At 43.5% G+C, this 17,307-nt stretch overlaps 2 long non-coding RNA genes across 3 annotated transcripts in view; both read right to left on the bottom strand.

Annotated features, from left to right (window-relative positions):
* Nucleotides 1-330, bottom strand: part of LOC114020914 — a 45,172-nt gene extending 44,842 nt beyond the window's left edge. Inside the window, exon 1 of one of the 2 annotated variants that reach the window (XR_006289330.1) lies at nucleotides 65-330. This is a non-coding gene — a long non-coding RNA (uncharacterized LOC114020914). The remainder of the gene's footprint in view (nucleotides 1-64) is intronic. The other variant, XR_006289326.1, reaches the window with a different exon arrangement.
* A 4,153-nt stretch (nucleotides 331-4,483) lies between these two features.
* On the bottom strand, nucleotides 4,484-13,646 carry LOC122462242. Its single transcript, XR_006284686.1, has 3 exons — nucleotides 13,561-13,646; nucleotides 5,771-5,854; nucleotides 4,484-4,665 (listed from the first exon to the last, which is right to left on the bottom strand). It is a non-coding gene; the product is annotated as an uncharacterized LOC122462242 (long non-coding RNA).
* Between the last annotated feature and the right edge of the window lie 3,661 nt (nucleotides 13,647-17,307).

Below are 17,307 nucleotides of genomic sequence, written 5' to 3'. Positions count from 1 at the left end.
AGGGAACATGTAGTTTCTGGGCAATTAGTGAAGTACAGTGGCGCAAGTGGAATCCATTTCTTACCGTGGGTGGGTCCAGCAGCTAATGGGGGGGCACATAACCTCCTCGCGTGACCCTCCACGTGACTCCTCCCAGCCCGGGGCCCCTACACTCCCCTCATCCCCTCCCCATGATCCACCCGCCTTACGGGGGGCGGGGGCTCCACCCTCCTCCCGCTGCGCCGGAGACCTCGGAACTGCAGCTGCAAAAGGAGCAGAACGTGGGGCCGCTGGGGGGACCCGCCCCACGCCCGCGGCTCCTCCGGCGCGCCCGTACCGCCCCAGCCCTTCCACGCAGGGTCTCCTCCGGTCTGCACAGCAGCAGCCCCGCCGGGGGACAGGGCTGGGGGCCGTCCAGGCGCGCTGGAGGCGCTGCGGGCATGGGGCTGCCCGGGGGCCCCGCGGCTCTGCTCCTTTCCCCGCTGCGGTTCCCGGGAGAGCTGTGCGGCTCAGGGCTCTCCTGGGAACTGCAGCGGGGAAAGGAGCAGCACGCCGGAGCCACCCCCAGCCCTGTCCTCTGGCGGGGCTGCGGCTGTACGGACGGAGCCGGAGGAGACGCAGCTCCCTAGACGGGCAGGGGGCGGGGCTGGGGGTTCTGCAGAACATGGGGCCACCGGGCAGCCCCCAGCCCGCCGCGGCTGCCCCGCCCCCAGCCCTGGCCTCCGGCGGGGCTGCAGAGCAGACGGAGGAGACCCTGCGTGGGAGGGCTGGGGGCGGGACAGCTGCGCCGGAGGAGCGGCCAGCGTTGCTCCCCCTGTGTCTTTCCAGTACACCGTACCAGCTGTAAATCTCTGGCTGGTGCGGCGCACCATACCGGCCTACTTGCGCTGCTGGTGAAGTGTAAGATGTAACTGGTTTATACTGGGAGGGTGCACGTTGGGGGGGGGGGGGGGTGAGTCTTTGTTCCCTATGAAGTGGTGGGTCAGTAGTCGGTGTAGAGAGCGGATGAGGAGATGGGTCAAGTGTTGGTCTATGTCCCATACTGGAAATATAGATCGGAAAGTGTAGGCAGAGTAAAGGCACATCTTCAGGCTATATGCAGGAAGGAGGCAGGTATAAAGGGGCACCGTTCGGGCTGTCATTAGAAGCTCCATTGTGACTTTCCCAAGTTCCTATCATTTAGTTGCTTTTCAGCTGTAACATTCAAACAGCAATGCTATTTGACATGCAGTACAGTGTCCATACTTAGCTCTCTGGAAGATTTTGCCTGAGAAATTCTTTAGGTTTTTGGTGTTTGGTTGTTTTTTTTACAGTGGACATTTTCCCCTCTTCTCATAGCTCCTTCACAGTGTTGGTGAAAGTCACAGGATCTGATTCTCATCTGTATTAAGGCAACTTTACACCACTCTCTAAGAGTGTAAACAAGCCTTAAGGTGGATGTAACTATAATGTACTCTCACTTTAAGGTCCTTTAACACTGCCAGAGGAATGTAAAGTGGCTCTAGTGTAAATGAGATTCTGAGCCTCTAAATCCTCTGATTCCTACATACCCATTCCACTGCACATACAATTCTCTCCTTGGGGAAAAGATGAAAGAGAATGAACTGGACATGACAGATGTTAGCCGTGTCACTGAATGTACTACTGGAAGGTGCTCAGATTGGTTCTTATATGACCTTCATCAACCTATGTAGAACAGCCGTATAGAAAGATTCTCCCTGTGCATTCCCTCTTGCATTGGGAATGGTGATGGGGCTTTGAAGAGTCCACTGTGGGAGAAGATGTGCGGTAGCCCTGGTATCCTGCCTGTGAAAAGGACTGCTCCAGAGGGAGAGGGGAATCTGTTTTTCGTGCACATTATAACCGCAGTGTAATTAATGTAGAGGTTTTTCTGGTAAGCAAAAATGTATCCGAAATTATAACTAGAGTTTGACCGTTCTGTAGTTAATGTATGTGTTCATTAACTCAAACTAGCATTGTGGATATTTTCCAACCCAAAAATGTTTTTCCAGAGGCTCATACTACCCCAATGGGTATGCCTACCCATAACATTCTGCTATGGAAAACCAAAAGAATAAAGCTGTATAAAGAATAAACAATGCAAACTTCTAAATACCCATTTTTTTCCTGCTAGCATTTTGTTTATCCACAGACCTACTTCATTTTATATTGTTTTATTGGTCATTTAGATCTGTGGGCCAATTTTCAGTTGGTCTAAATCCTCAGGGCTCCTTCAGTGGACCTATGCTGATCTACACCAGCTAAGAATCTGCCATATAGAGAGAGGAGAAATACTATATTTCCTGTTGTCTGGCCCTGGGTCTCTGGGTTATTATTCATCAGAGATTTGCCACCTATTTTGATACAGCCTGCTCTCCACATACCAGCTCCGGGGTCAGACAGAATAATTGTACTTTACAGGAGATATATTATACACACAGTGTTCTGGTCCTTCCCCCCTCCCACCAGCATCTGTTGCCTTATCAGCTGCCCAGAATCATTTGCATAAATCTCCAGTAATAAGTTCCCGCCTTTCAGCGCTAAACACCACAGAGGCATCTGGTCTCGCTCACGCAGTGGCAATGGACTAGCCAAGCAGTGACTGAAAAACAAGAAACACTCTTCACTTACAGGGGCCTGCTGTTGCCTGTCAGCCACTGTGGAACAAAGTAGCAGAACAACAGTTGTCCTGCCAAGGGGCCAAAAAGTTTGTAGTGGGCAGTGTGACAGTGAAATTGGCTCCTTATTTACCACAACCTAGTCACCACTATGACTTTCCTTCATCTGACAGATTTCCTGCCAAAGAGCGCCTGGCTTTCTTCAGAAAATAAACCATTCACAGTGTGTCTGCTGTCAAAAGTTACCCTGCCCCCATGTTACAGTCCTGCAAAGGACTCTGCCAACACGTTTTAACAAATTACACAAATCTTGTACTTTTCCTCACTGATATTTATAAAAACTCATTGGAAGCCAGAAAGTGAATCTATTTCCTTATCAAATGTTCATGTTTTCCATTGTGAACGCTCATTGATGTGTTATGGTATGGTTCCTCAAGAGTGGCTAGGTTGCTGACATTTATTTTTTTAATTTTTTTTTAAAAGTACGTAGACCCCCAATTCAGGAATTACTCCTGTACTTAAAGCTAAGTACACACGTAAGTGACGTGCTGAATGAAGGCCTAAAACATTTGTTTTGAGAGAAAATCACACAAAGTACCACATGAACTTTCCAAATAAACATAAACAAAACATCCAAGATAGATAAAATACATGCAAAGCTAGTGTTCTGGTGACCTATAAGGGAGTTTTACCACCAGTAAGTTGACATGAATCTAAATAAGTAACTATAAGGGAGTCCAGAGGAAATCTAAATTAATGTAACTTACATATCAAAGCTGGATAGGGGTAAAAGAAGGTGTATATTATACCATATTAGATTCCCTCTGGACCCACTTAGGGCCTGATTGTGCGACCCATGCTCTGCTTAGCGAACACTGAGTTAAGTGAATAGTCCCAATGTGTTCAATGGGACTACTCCATCTCAAGTACTTCGTGATGTCACCTCTGAATTTGGCCTTAACAAATTACTTGGAATAGTAAAACAAACTTCCTGTAAAGCCTAATCCAGCTCCCATGGAAGTCAATAAGAGATTTTTCCATTGACTTCCCTGGAAGAAGGACTGGGACAGTCGAGATTAATCATTTATTTCCCCAGTGCTCAAGCAAATCAAACTGGAATTCAGATGATCACAGAGGCTGATGAACCTGACTGGCTATGTTCATCTTGTTTCCAATATATAAAAAATAATAACTCTCCAGGATTCCTTTTCTTTTCCCATTTTCCTCTAGCATTTCTGGAGAATAATTCTCTAACAGTAAAGAATTTTGGAAGCCATTCTCCAAATCATAAAGTTGGCTGGGTGGGTCTCTTTGACACATCCCCCAATACCGGTACCCATAGATGATAATAATAGAAGAATTCTTTGTTCTTATATGATGTGGAGGTGCATCATGAACTCATCCCCTCCAGATATTACGATTGGCGGGTGTAAACACTGAGAGATTTGCCACTCAAATTATCCTCTTCTTCAAAACTGCACAGCCCTGAACTTCCCAGCATCCCTGCTTTAATTTCTTCCTGTATCACCATATGCTTGCTCCATTCCTCTCCCCTAACCTCTACCTTTATCTCCTCTCACTGACAGCGTTACACAAGCTTTCATACTACCCATTATTTTTTGAAAAGTCTCTAATTTCTCACGTACCAAGCTCCCTTCCTCCCCTCCTACCAGCCTTTCTTTAATTTTTTTGCAAATCCTATGTTAATCTCCTCACCACACTGCCTCTATTCCAGGACTTTTGTCTTTGAACTGTTGACCTATATATCACATAATGCTCTATTATGAAGTCAGTGAAAAGCCTCCCATTAACTTCAAGACTTTAGATTGTAAGCTCGTCAGGGCTACTGCATCTTGTACGAAGTGCAATGTACACTTAATGTGTTCTCTAAGTAACAATGACAATTCAGAGTTTATTGAATTTGGGTGCAATAATTCCAACATACAAATGCATTGTATCAAAGCTGTCTTAATATTTTTTATATCTTGGCAAAAAGGCTGTAAAAGCAGAGGTGGGTATGTGGGTTGTGCCTTTTCTACAGCATCTATTCAATTTTAAATAGTTCATCCTGTAAAAAAAAAAAAAGCCTATGTATTATTTTTCCTCTGCACATAATTAATGGCTTGCTGCCATCCTTTGCGGCACAAAATCTTTGAAATATTTCCTTCTCCCATTTATATACTTTTCCTCCAAAATGAAACAAAACTCAAAAAGTTAACTTAAAAGTTCAAAACTATCCAAACTATCCATCAATTTCAATGTGCTGCAAAGGAAGACAAACAAACTGTGGTATGAAAGGACAATGGAATCTTTAAAATGCACCCAGTTTCCCCTGACTAACTGATACACATTAAGGGACTTTCTTGGTTCAAACTCAAGGTTGATTGTAAAACTTTATGACAGATAACTGAGCTATTTTTTATACTTAAAGATAGTGGTTTTAGTGCTATTTCCTGCTATGATTAAATAGGATGTGTTAACAGTGCCAACTTTAATCTGCAATGTACTGGCCCTTTGGTTTTCCTTGGGGATTTAACAGGATTGTTCTCTTCCTGTTTATTTCTCAATGTGGACTTTCCCCTTCCCTCCTCCCTAAAAGCTCCAAATTACAACTAGCTTCCTTGGATTAGGAGGGCTGGAGGGAACCCCCTTCGAAGTCCATCACTGCTGCTCTTTGCCAGAGACATCACTGCACAGTGACTCTGGGTGCTTACTGCAGCGTTCCCGGTCACTGCTGGCTCAAGCAGAGCAAGGCCAGCTCCAGGAACACAACCTGAGATCTTGCACAGCACTGAGGAGGGCTAACACACAAACACCAGGCCAGCCTTACATTTAGTTTCTTGACTTCAGTGGGAGTCACACCTGCTGATACAAGGGCTAAATTTATTCCAGAATTTCTAATAAGAGACTGACACAGCCATTTTTCAAATACTTCATTTTATCCTCCTATCAGTTTGCACAAAAGGATTTTAGAGTGCATTCATTAGTTTTGTTCACCTATAAATTAACTTGGCAGGTAGGCCTTACACAATGGATCCTACTCATCACTGTCCAAGAGACAAATCTGGAGTAAATCAACTGAACTGTGCAATTATTCCACATTTATACCACAGTATGTAACTGAGATCAGAAAATAGCCACCCCAAAAAGACAAGATGCAGCTTTTTCCCTACCATAGAATCCTGTCTGAGTATGGCAGAAATGCAGATGTGGTGGTGGTGTGAATAGTCTCATGTCCTCTTCTCTTTTAAAGAGTCCTGCAGTACAATGGCAGGGTCATTATAGAATTGTCCATTCTTTGTACATTGTTCCATTAAAGAAAAAACATCTCTGACAGTCTTCTGACCATTTCCAGATGGAAATGGTCAGAAGACTGTCAGAGATGTTTTTTTTCAGGACAGTATGAATTGGGAAGATGTCTTCCCCCTTTACAAGGACGTGTGAAGAAGTTAGTGGGAAACATTCCTGCTATACCAAGTGCATTTTTTACCCCAGTGTGATGCTGGCAGAGCAGGTGCCAGCTTATGTCAACGTACCTAAGTCTCACTGAACACTTACAAATGCCTAGCTGGATACCAGTCTTGCTTATCTGTGTATCAGCATTATCAAAATAGATATTGGAGTTATAACAATGTGTTTAGTATTTAGACTTTCTGGAATGTTTATAGGATGCTGCATCTATTAATCCTACTTGTAATATCTGTATCCCATGTTATAAGGCAGTGGTTTTCAACCAGTGGTCCACAGATTCCTGGGGGTCCGCAGACTATGTTTAAGATTTCCAAAGGGCGCTGCACCCTCCATTTGAAATTTTTAGGGGGTCCTCAAATGAAAAAAGGTTGAAAACCACTGTTATAAGGTAATGTTTAAATGTTTGTTCTGTAACTATAAAAATGTTTCATAAGGTTGTACAATCTGGGGAGAAGCATTACCAAATGTGAAATATTAGTGTATCCCAGGAGGTGGTATCTCCTGCACATTAGGAAGGACTGTTGAGTGACCACAAATTGGTCATTGTGAAATAAAGACTTTGTCGATTGCTCCCCGCACACGCTCATGAAGAGGTTACATGCACGAGCGTTCGTTCCATCAGCCTGGAGTCTGGGGCAAGAGGGCATAAAAATCCCTGTCAATGAGACACTGGATCTTTTATGCTGTCTGAATTCTGAGGGGAAAAGATTCATAGACATAAGCAAGAGACCCCCAAGGTGCTTGGCTTGGGTTAGCCCCAAAGGACATAAAAACTTGCTTATTATAGAAGCTTCTATTACCTTTTGAATTTAAGATTCTACCTTATTTGTGTATGTATGCTTACCTGTTTTAATCTTGTAAATAATTCTCATTTCTTTTCTTAGTTAATAAACCTTTAGTTAGTTTACTACAGAATTGGCTACAGGCATAGTCTTTGAGGTCTGAATACAATTGACCTGGGGTAAATGACTTGTCTGTTGGGACTTGGAGTAACCTGAATATTGTTGTGATTTTTGGTGTAAAGTGACCTTCTATCACATATCCAGCTTGCCTGGGTGGTAAGACAGACTGGAATGCTCGAGGGGACTGTTTGTGTCTCCATTGTAAGACTGTTGTAGTGCTTTAGGAGTTCACATTTTTTACTGGGGTTGGTGAAACCTAATTATAGAACACACAACCAGTTTGGGGTTTCTGCCCTGCTTTGTGACAGTCTGCCTTGAGGTTGGCACTCATAGTTGTGAGCCACTCCAGACAACATGACACCCAGTTCCTGATTGCAACCTTATTTTAAGATTTCCAGTGGATAGTCTCACAAGGGCCATGTTCGTATTTGTCTTCTCGTCTTTCCATACTGGAGCAACTGAACGGCATAACTATCCCAAACTATACCTCTCGCACCTAACCTCATAGCCAACATCTATCCATCAAGCAGGGGACTTAAACAATGTCCTGAAAAGCTATGAGCTACCTCCCATTGTAGACGTTATTTATGAAACCATTGGGACAGATCCTCAGTTGACATAAATTAGGACAGCTCCATTGAAGTCAACAGGGATTCATCAATTTACATCAGCTGATGGTGTGGGACAATGAGTTTTAGAGATGTCTAAATGTGTTCGGATTTTCTGATTGCAAAGTCTCATGACATAACTATGTATTTTTTTCCCAGAGCAATTTCAACTGCATATATCCGGGCTGTCAAAAAATTTAAATGAAATATTGGAAAATGAGGTATGACCCAAGGTGCCTACGGTAGCCCACACTGAAAATGCCAAGGTCAGGGCAGGCTGCAAAAAGAAGAGCAGATTCTCCCAAGACTGGTGGTTAACACTGTAGATAGATTCACCAACCATTCACAAGCTGTGCTCCTGATCCCCCACACTGGTTGTCAAGAAGCTGAAAAAAAGAAACCACACAGCCCCCTTTATTGCATTCCAGTCTCTGGCTCCCAATGAGCAAATAAGTCCACTAAAGTGAGAAGTTACTTAAAACTCTATTCACTAAGACCTTACATTCGCCAGGCCTCTTCACAGCTATGGCATCATTCTTTCCTCTGAACTCCCCCTTATTTCCAACCTCTCTTTTGTTTGCTCAGTTATTGGCAATCTGTCACCACCTCCAAAGCATTGCTCAGGTATATCAGTGTCCCACCTATCTCTATACCTATAGCTATGCTTCCATCTTCTCTTGTCTTAACTATTGCAGCTCACCCATTAGCGGTCTCCCCAAGTACTAGATGATGGCATGTATAGATCATCCCTACCCACACCTTCATTCTCAACTAACTTCACTGGATTCTTATTTACTGCAGGATCCAATTCAAAATCACCCTCCTTGGGATAGATTGCCCTTTTCTGCAGAAAAGCCCATGGGAAAGGGCTCACAAGAATGGGATTTCTGTGAAGTCCTGTTGCAGATATTCCTTATCATTGCACCAGCAGAAAGGCAGGTGAGGTGGAGCAGAGTTTGACCTCCATCGAGTAACTGATGTACTGAAGGAGATTCTCCCAACCCACATACTGAGCTGACTCCTCCTCCAGCCCACCCTAATCCATTCCTCTTTCCCCATACATAGATCCCCAGTCAACAGCTCCAAGGAAAGGGGAGATGATTTTGCAAAGGCAGCAGAGTCCCTCTTCTACTCTGGATGGGGGAGCTCCATATGCAAAGGTCTAATTTATACTGGGCTGCTACAATAATGGGGGTGGGGACTGGAAACGGTCCTGAGAAACACCGTGACACAGGGACACCCTGGCCACATTCCTTTCGTCTTCATCGATAAGCCCTTTTCCATGCTACAGCAGTAACAGGGAAAGGCAGTGGCCTAACTGTTATTTAGATATCAATAGTACTAAAATGCCTCAACCGATATAGGGACCCTAATGTGCCATGCACTGTACATACACAGAGGGGGAGAGAGTCCCATGCCTGAAGAGCTTACAAGCTGAATAGTCAATGCAGACCAAGAGCGGGAGAAAGGGATTACAATGATCCCCAGTTTGTACACGTAGGGAACTGAGGCATGGAGATGAATGGCCTTGCCCAAGGTCTCACAGGAAGTCTGTGGCAGGACTTCTCCATTGCCTTAAGACTATCCTTTCCCTTTCCATTCACTGTGACACACCCTTATACACGCTGCTTCAAGTGTCTTTACAGTGAGCTTCAGCGGGTGATGCCGTGCAAGTGACTGAACTGGAGGATCTGACTTTGTTTTTAGGCTCATGCAAAAGGGGTTCTGGCTCTGCTGTTCATTTAGCATTCCGATGATTCTGAGCACTTTCCCTGGCAGCAATAAATAAATAAATATCAGCAGTCAGACAAACACTTGATTCAACTGTTTGATGGCCCAGAAATAACATGCTTTCTACAATGTAAACTCACCCAAAGGATGAAGTGTTAGGACATGCTAAACAAATGGCTCCGTCCATGACTTGGACGAAGGAGCATGTCTGTTCAAGAGCACAGAAGGGCTTGGGGAAGCCTGTTAGGAGTTGTCAGTGTAAGTACAATGCGGCACTCGCTGATTTAAGAGCTTCTGAGACGGGTTCAAATATCCAGCACTTGCGTGAAGCCTAGCCAGACACAAAATCACCTAATGGGGTATAATGAAAGTATATTCACTGAAACAGCCAGCACACTTACCATCAGCATTTCCTAATGACAAGTTGATGAATAGTGTATCTTCTGTTCAGTGGAGCTGGCTGAATTGTTGACATTTATCTTTGGTCCATTTAACATACATGATTATGATGATGAACGAAAAGGCTTATTTGCAACCAGTCTTTAAGCAGCAAGGAGACAGACAGTAATTAAAGCTTGATACACCTCAGAGCTCCAATGGACGGCCTCATAAGCCGTTTTAGCAAGTCTGTTTTACCAGCATGCTTATTAAATGTTCATTTTTTTAAAAAGTGCTGACAGTTTCAATATACTAGATCAGAGCTTGACACTTTTAAGGACAGACTCGCTCAAAAGTCAGCCTTTTGGTTTGCATGGATGACCGCAGTTTAAATCTGAGCTCCTCCTAACTGTCCGTATTCAACAAAGCTAAACAGCAGACTGTGTCAGTGAATTCCAAGAGCCCAGTCACGTCAGGACAAGGGGCGTCGCCCGCTCTCAGTAATCTGGAGTTAACCTCTCAGAAAGGCAGGGAAAATGGGATACTGCGTGGCTTTCCTGTGGGTTTGCACTAGTTTCGCCCTCCACTCTGTCATGTTGATTACCAAGCAAACTTGGCAGGCAGAGGCCATTATTATATCTGAGAAAGGCACACTGCTTTTATTGGGACCAGGCGCATTCAGAGATCAAGCTGGGACATGTTACAGGAATATAATCTGATTCTCAGTTCACAGTTATACTCTACATTCTGTATTTTAGTTTGACAGATAATTGCAGCTTTTGCTCAGATTGCTTAAGGTTTGTTGAGAGGAGAGGCATAAATATCTGTCCTTCACAGTACTGTTGCTGTTCTGTACAATGGAAACTCCAAGATTAAACCCCATGGACTTCAATAAGACTTGAGCACATGCTTAATGTCAATCTGGTTCATAAATCCCTTACATTGGTTAATCCAGGCATTTAGCAGGGCGACATGGAGAAGGATGAGAGAGAGAGATTCATTGGGAATTGGACAGGTCTATAAGCAGAAAAGTGGGATTTTCCCATGGACAGGGAGTGCTAACTGCCAAGTAGCTCAACATGGGATCTGGCCTAATGATCTCATTGCTGAACAATTTAGTGAGTCCTTTCAATGGACATCAGAAAGGATGATGTCTTCAAGGGGACCAATGCCTACTTGCAACGCCATAATAGAGTTATCACAGGTGTGCATGTGTGTGTGGGGGGCGGGGATTTGCTGACAATACCCTTTTATGTGAAGACATTAAAAAGAAATCCACATATCTGAGGTCACTAAACCTACTCTTTGGAGATCTTCCATTGAATTGCTCTCTGCTTTGCATCAGAAAGTATGGCAGTCTGTTATATGGGGATGTGATATTGCTACAATAAATTGTTTTAAAACAGAAAACAAAGGCTGGCTTCTCATTTCCATATTATTTTTCTCCATTTTGTTTAAATCTTAGAAGCTGTTTGATTGTTTCTTTTAGTTTCCTTTTTGGCATACTGCACATTTACATAAACAGCTGCAGAGAAATTACAAACTAATCCCCTCTGTCTTCTCTTATTCTCTGTTAAATTATGTTGAGAAAATAAATATGAATGGCACAGATGTTCCATTTTTCTCTCTGCATAAAATAGTTTATGACATGCTGCAAATGTTGCAGAAATATTTCTTTATAATTAAACAGATTACGTATCCGAATTGGTTAAAGAGGCTTTGGCAGGTTAAAATCATGGGAGAGAGGTTAAAATGTTTTACTAGTAGCACCTCAATTTATTAAAATAAACATTTTTAAATTAATTTTATTTGTCATCATTTGCGTTGTAAATGCTGTTGAAGTTTTCAGGGTTACTGATCAGCATGTACCTTACTTGTACCTCTCTCCAGATCTCCAAATAAAATAAGACTCAGAGAAGAAAGATTTGGGTTCTGAACACTATTCTGTGTGTCATGATAGATAGAATCAAAAAGTACATCTTAAACATAAACGATTATTAAAGAAAACAGCAACGATTACAGACAAATGAACAAACAGACAGACCTGCACACAAGGTCAGTTCCAGCTTTATCGCCTTCATTTACCAAGGAATATACCCTACCAGGTGTTCTCTAGAACACATAAAAGAAACCTACAGGCTGAAAAGTAGAACTGGTTGGAAAACCATTCCAATGGAAAATTCCTAACAGAAAATGCCCTTTTTGCAAAATTTCAATTTTCTGTCAGGAAAACCAAAAAGACAGCACCCAAGCTCCCCACCTGGAAAGCTCCGGCAGGGAGAAAGTGTAACTGAAAAGAGCCTTCCAAGTGGCAGCAGCCACTGGGCTGAGAGGAGGCAGAAAGGGCAAGGGCCTTGCACCTCTCCACCTCCCCCCCGAGTCCAGCTACTGGGGTGTGTTTAGACTTCAGCTGTCCCTCTCAGGGGCTCTTGTGAATTTCACTTTATGCCTGCAGGGAGAAGGTGCTATTGTTAAGAACTTTCCAGGCAGCCAGCAAGCTGAAAAATTCTGTTGCATTTCTGTCCCATGACAAATTTTGAGGTTTTTCAGTTTTCATCCTGAAATGTCCACAGGAACAGAAATTCCATTTTCCGGTCAGCAATACTGATTAGTAAACTGCAAGTCATTTCATCAGATAAACCGCAATTTCATCACATTAGGCTGGAAATATGCAGCTACAGAAATCAATAAAACCTTTAACTAAGGGGACCCTCTTTATGGATTCCCTCAGCAATCAACTTACTCTGTCTCTCCCACCACATTCAGTAATTGGACCTTTCCCTCTTAATGGAGTCTTACACATTTTGCCTTCCCCAGAGGGCTTCTCACAGAGTGTCTCCCTGACAGGCCCCCTCTTGAGGGGTTTGCCTGAGCAGGGAGTGATCTGGCCCAGTGACAGTACCTTTAATTTTGTTTTGTTTTTTCTGCATCCCTTTACTAGATTTCAGCCTCTTCTTACTGTTACATAATTTAAGTGAACTATTTGCAATTGCCAGTCTTATTTCCAGACATCTACATGTTTACACTTGTATGGCTGATTCCAGACTGGCATGTCATGGTGCAGTTCTGTATGGAACTATAACCAAGTAAAGATCTGAAAAACCTCCTTTGCTATCTTGAGTGTCTTCTAGACAATCTGAACTGTTCATTTTGCTTCTCGGTTTCCTAGCAAATTAGCTAATATTGTCAGCACGAGCAGAACCACTTGTAATGACGTCTTCTAACTTTGTTTTAATGCTGCTTATTACACTGTTCATACACTAGCTCAGGGCAACAGTGGTGGAGTTGCAGTCCCTTCTGGGGAATACTCACTGTTTTCACATTTCTTGAAAAAATATTCTATTAATATTAGGTATTGAGAAGTGTTCTATGTGTATACATTTGTTTTCTGCCTATGCAGCTGCTTTGGGGGATTTTGTAGAATAGGCCAGTAGCACCCTTTTTTACCAAGGAAAGCCAGGAGGCTTCCTTGAAGTATTTCCATATTCACCGTAGGATAAGCCTGACCATCATATGCTCTCTGGCATTTTCACACTATAAAGTTCCTTAGGAATATCAGCAGTATGAGTTCATGACAATTCATATTTGGCTTCATAACCAGCACTGTTTTATATTTGAAATCAAATCTGAGTCAACACTGATATCATGGTATTACAACATTGCTGGAGGTGAGACTCCATTTTGAGGTGTACTGTAGTCCTATATTCAGATCTGAATACAGGGCCTGAACCAAAGTCTTCTGAAGCCAATAGGAGTCTTTCTACCAGCTTCAATGGGCTTTGGATCAGACCACTATCATAGCTCTAGCTACAATCAGTGTACATATGTGCCTGGTCCCGCACTGCAGGGGTGAAAGTAAGATAAAAGACTTACCGGTACAGGGGCCCGGCCTTGGGAGGAAGAGGTGGGGCCTCAGGCAGAAGAGGCAGGGCTAGGGGTGTTAGCCTCCCCCAGTCTGCCCTTTCACGCTGCCCGGGGCTCTGGCGGCGATTTAAAGGGCCCAGAGCTCCGGCCGCTGCTGCAGAAGCAGCAGCCAGGAGCGCCGGACCCTTTTAAATCGCCAGGCCCCAGGGCAGCTGCCCCCTTTGCCCCCCCCCCCCTCACGTTGGCAGCCCAGGGGAGGGGGCAAAAGGAGCAGTAACATTAAAGCGCTTTAATGTCGGCTGTGTACAGGCCAGTACTGGTGGCCACTTCTTACCGGTATGCCGTACCGATCCGTACCGGCCCACTTTCACCTCTGCCACACTGGCACAGTCACATGAAGTTGACCTAAAGAACCAGTGGTGAGTTTGGTAAAGCATAAGGGGAAGTTGATAGCTTAAATTAGCAATGCTTTTTCAAAATGGGAAGGATGGGCAAAGGAATCTCTTTTTTTAAAAAACAACCCGTTATAACCAGGGAGCAAACAACAGGAAGGCGGAAGAGCTTCTTAAAATAAAGGACAATGTTGGCACAAGACAAATGGATATAAATTGGCCAGAGTAAGTTTAGGCTGGGAATTAGAAGAAGGTTTCTAACCCTCAGAGGAGCCAGGCTCTGGAACAGCCTCCAAATAGCAGAAGTGAAGGCAAATAACCTAGCTAGTTTTAAGATGGAGTTTTGATACATTTATGAATGGGATTATGAGACAGGGTTTTCTGTGATAGCAGGGGACTAGACTAATGACTCAGGAGGTCCCTTCCAGCTCTGTGTTCCCATTATAAACTCTTCTGCTAATCAGGGTGTGAGTGTGCTCTAAGGAGAACGTGAAAGTAGCCATTCAGAATCATGGTGATATATACAAAGTTCACATCTTTTAAAATAAATCCCAGGAAAGAATTTATTTATTGTAAAGGAAGGTTAAGCAATTACTAGACAGTGAGTCTTGCAAAATCTCACAAGTTTCACATTTTACAGTCTGTGCTGTGAGTTGGAGTCAGCCACCACTGCTGTGATTCACCAACAAACAATGGAGGCAAGAAAAAGGCAGGATAAAAAGTGGTCTAGTGGATTGAGCCCCAGACTGAACTCAGGAATGCTGGTTTCTGTTCTTGGTTCTGCCACTAGAGTGAATCACTTCCCCTCTCTCTGTGCCTCAGTTTCCCCATCTGTAAAATGGGGATAATGATTCTGACCTCCTTCATGAAGCTCTATGAAAAGTGCTATGTAAGAGCTTGGTATTACTGATCTTGCAGCTATTGTGCAGAGTGTGAAGCAGGTTCTATGAACTTTTCTTGGCTCTGCCACTGGCTTCCGATATGACCACTTAACTTCTCTATGCCTTGGTTTTCCCATCTGTAAAACAGGAATACTACTACGAACATACCTCATGCTGTTTGACTTAATTCATGCTTGTAAAGCCATTAGAGAGCCTTAGTGCTGTAAGTGCAAATTGTTATTTATTCTTATGTTCGAAATAATTTAGCTTTAGAAGACGCGATCAAGTTGTCTCAGAGAGGGCAGCAGTTATTCTTATAGCTTGTTCATCTGCAAGAAGAAACTCCAAAGAGGCCTCGTCGATCATGAGACACATCTGGATTAGTACATGTAACAGTTGTTTGCAGCTTAAAAGAAACGTCTTGTTTTGCTACAGGTATATCCTAACACAATTAGCAGGGAATTGAGCAGCTCTGCTAGAACTCAACTATCCAGCAGCATACTAGCCCAAGTGATTTATTCACAACTCCTTCGTTCCCTTAGGAATACCTCTATCTGTAAAGCTGGTGGTAGCATTTTTTATGAAAGCTTTCTGGAAATTTTTGCAGGTTATTATACAACTAGTGCTGTGTAAAACCTTTGCAGCAAAACATGAAACCAGACACCACTGAGCAGTTTCAACTGAATTTTGATTTGTGCAACTCAAGCCCTCACAGTAAAATGCAGCTCAAAACACAGATTGCAACAAAACACAATATCCGTGTGAACCCCTGTGAACTGAAACCAAGTTTCCCAAAATACTAGCTAATTGCAAGCCAATCTGAAAGAATCTCCCAGACATACAATTTTCAAAAGCGCCTAATTCACATAGGAGCCCAAATTCATTAAAAGTCAATGGGACGTAGGCTCCTAAGAGATTTAGATGCTTTTGAAAATTTTAGCTGTACAACCAAATGCATAAGATACAAAAGCATTTTAAAATTTAACCTGAATAACCTTTCCTAAAATCCCTTCTGTTGCACAAAAAGCTGTTTCAGCTGTCTAATACCTTGATATTATTGAAGAATATGAGGAAGGATAGACTTGTGGTTAAAACTCCAGTCTGGGACTCATTTTGTGATCACTTCCCAGTTCTGCCATATTCCCTGTGAGCAAATCACTTGGGCCTAAATACCTTTAAGAATCTGGCCTTGATCTCTTTGTGGCTCAGTTCCCCATCTGTAAAAGGAGGTTAATAATATCCCTTTCTCCCACCCTTTGTCTGTCTTGTCCACTTAACTTGTAAGCTCTTTGGGGCAGAGACTCTCTCTCACTATGTGTCTATACAGCATTTAGCACAATGGGCCCTGATCTCAGTTGAAGCCTCTAGATGCTACCATAATATAAATAATAAGGGGTCCTAGTTCATGACTAGGGCTTCTACGTTCTGTGGTGATTCAAATTAATAATAATTTTAATAATTATGTTATGAGCTGGGTGAAACCTTGTTATGAGATAGAGTTGATAGGTGCGAACTCACCCTTCAGTTAACAAAATTGTCAGCATTTGCCCCCACCTAAAACAAAAGAGGTGTGTGAACCTGCCCAGGAACTTTTGCTGTGCATTGTTTGGGTAGGTTTGTGCCTATGGGAGGAAGACACAACACAAAGAAACTGAGAACAGACAAGAAAGACAGACAGAGAGAGAGACAGGATGGAGGAGCAGCTGACAGCACTGTGGCTGACCCTGGAAGAAACGTGGGGAGAGGGTTTTGGGTCAGGGCTGCAGGCTGAAAAGAGTGTTGTTTGTGCTTTGAGCAAAGGAAGATGTTTCCTGCTATTTGACTACTTCTGTGTTCAGAGACACCTGAGTTTGTACATTCTTTGTAAACAAAACTGCATCAAAGAATTACCTATCACCAATTTTTAGTCCTGTGACATTCCCCAGGGTACAATCTGATGGATAGCTGATGGATAGCTGTGTCCCCTCAATTCCCCAGCCTGGGGTGCTTTTTTACACTGCTTCACTATGAGAGCAGCCACTCCTGATCTACCCACGCACAGCCTTTCCAGCTATATTGTATGAGTGCTATAGCCAGTCACCCATGAACTACACTGCAGGGCAAAACTAGCAAACTCCCAGCCCCAGACTTCCCCCCAGAAATGTGTCTTGTACTGCCCTGCACCCTCCTGGACAACACAAGCTCATATAAAGTCCATCATTGCATTAATAGAAAATGAAATGCACAAGTTATCTCAAATTGAAGTTCCCAGACACCTCTATCCAAACACACTGATTTAGGTAAAACAATAAAACAAGAAAGATAGATTTTAAATGGATTACAAGTAATGAGTAGGGCTCTGTGTCTGTCACATAGGTTGCAGAAGTCACAGACTTCTGCAGCTGCCAGTGTGGCAGCTGACCCCAGGGTCCCCCAAGCAGCAGAGTCGCCCAGGGGCCAGCTGCTCAAGCAGCCCCAGGGACAGCCACACCAGCCGCTGCTGA

The sequence above is a fragment of the Chelonia mydas genome, chromosome 1, assembly GCF_015237465.2.
Source record: "Chelonia mydas isolate rCheMyd1 chromosome 1, rCheMyd1.pri.v2, whole genome shotgun sequence".
Classification (NCBI taxonomy): Eukaryota; Metazoa; Chordata; order Testudines; family Cheloniidae; genus Chelonia; species Chelonia mydas.
Note: the sequence above shows the minus strand (reverse complement) of the source record. Positions and strands in the feature narration are given on the sequence as shown.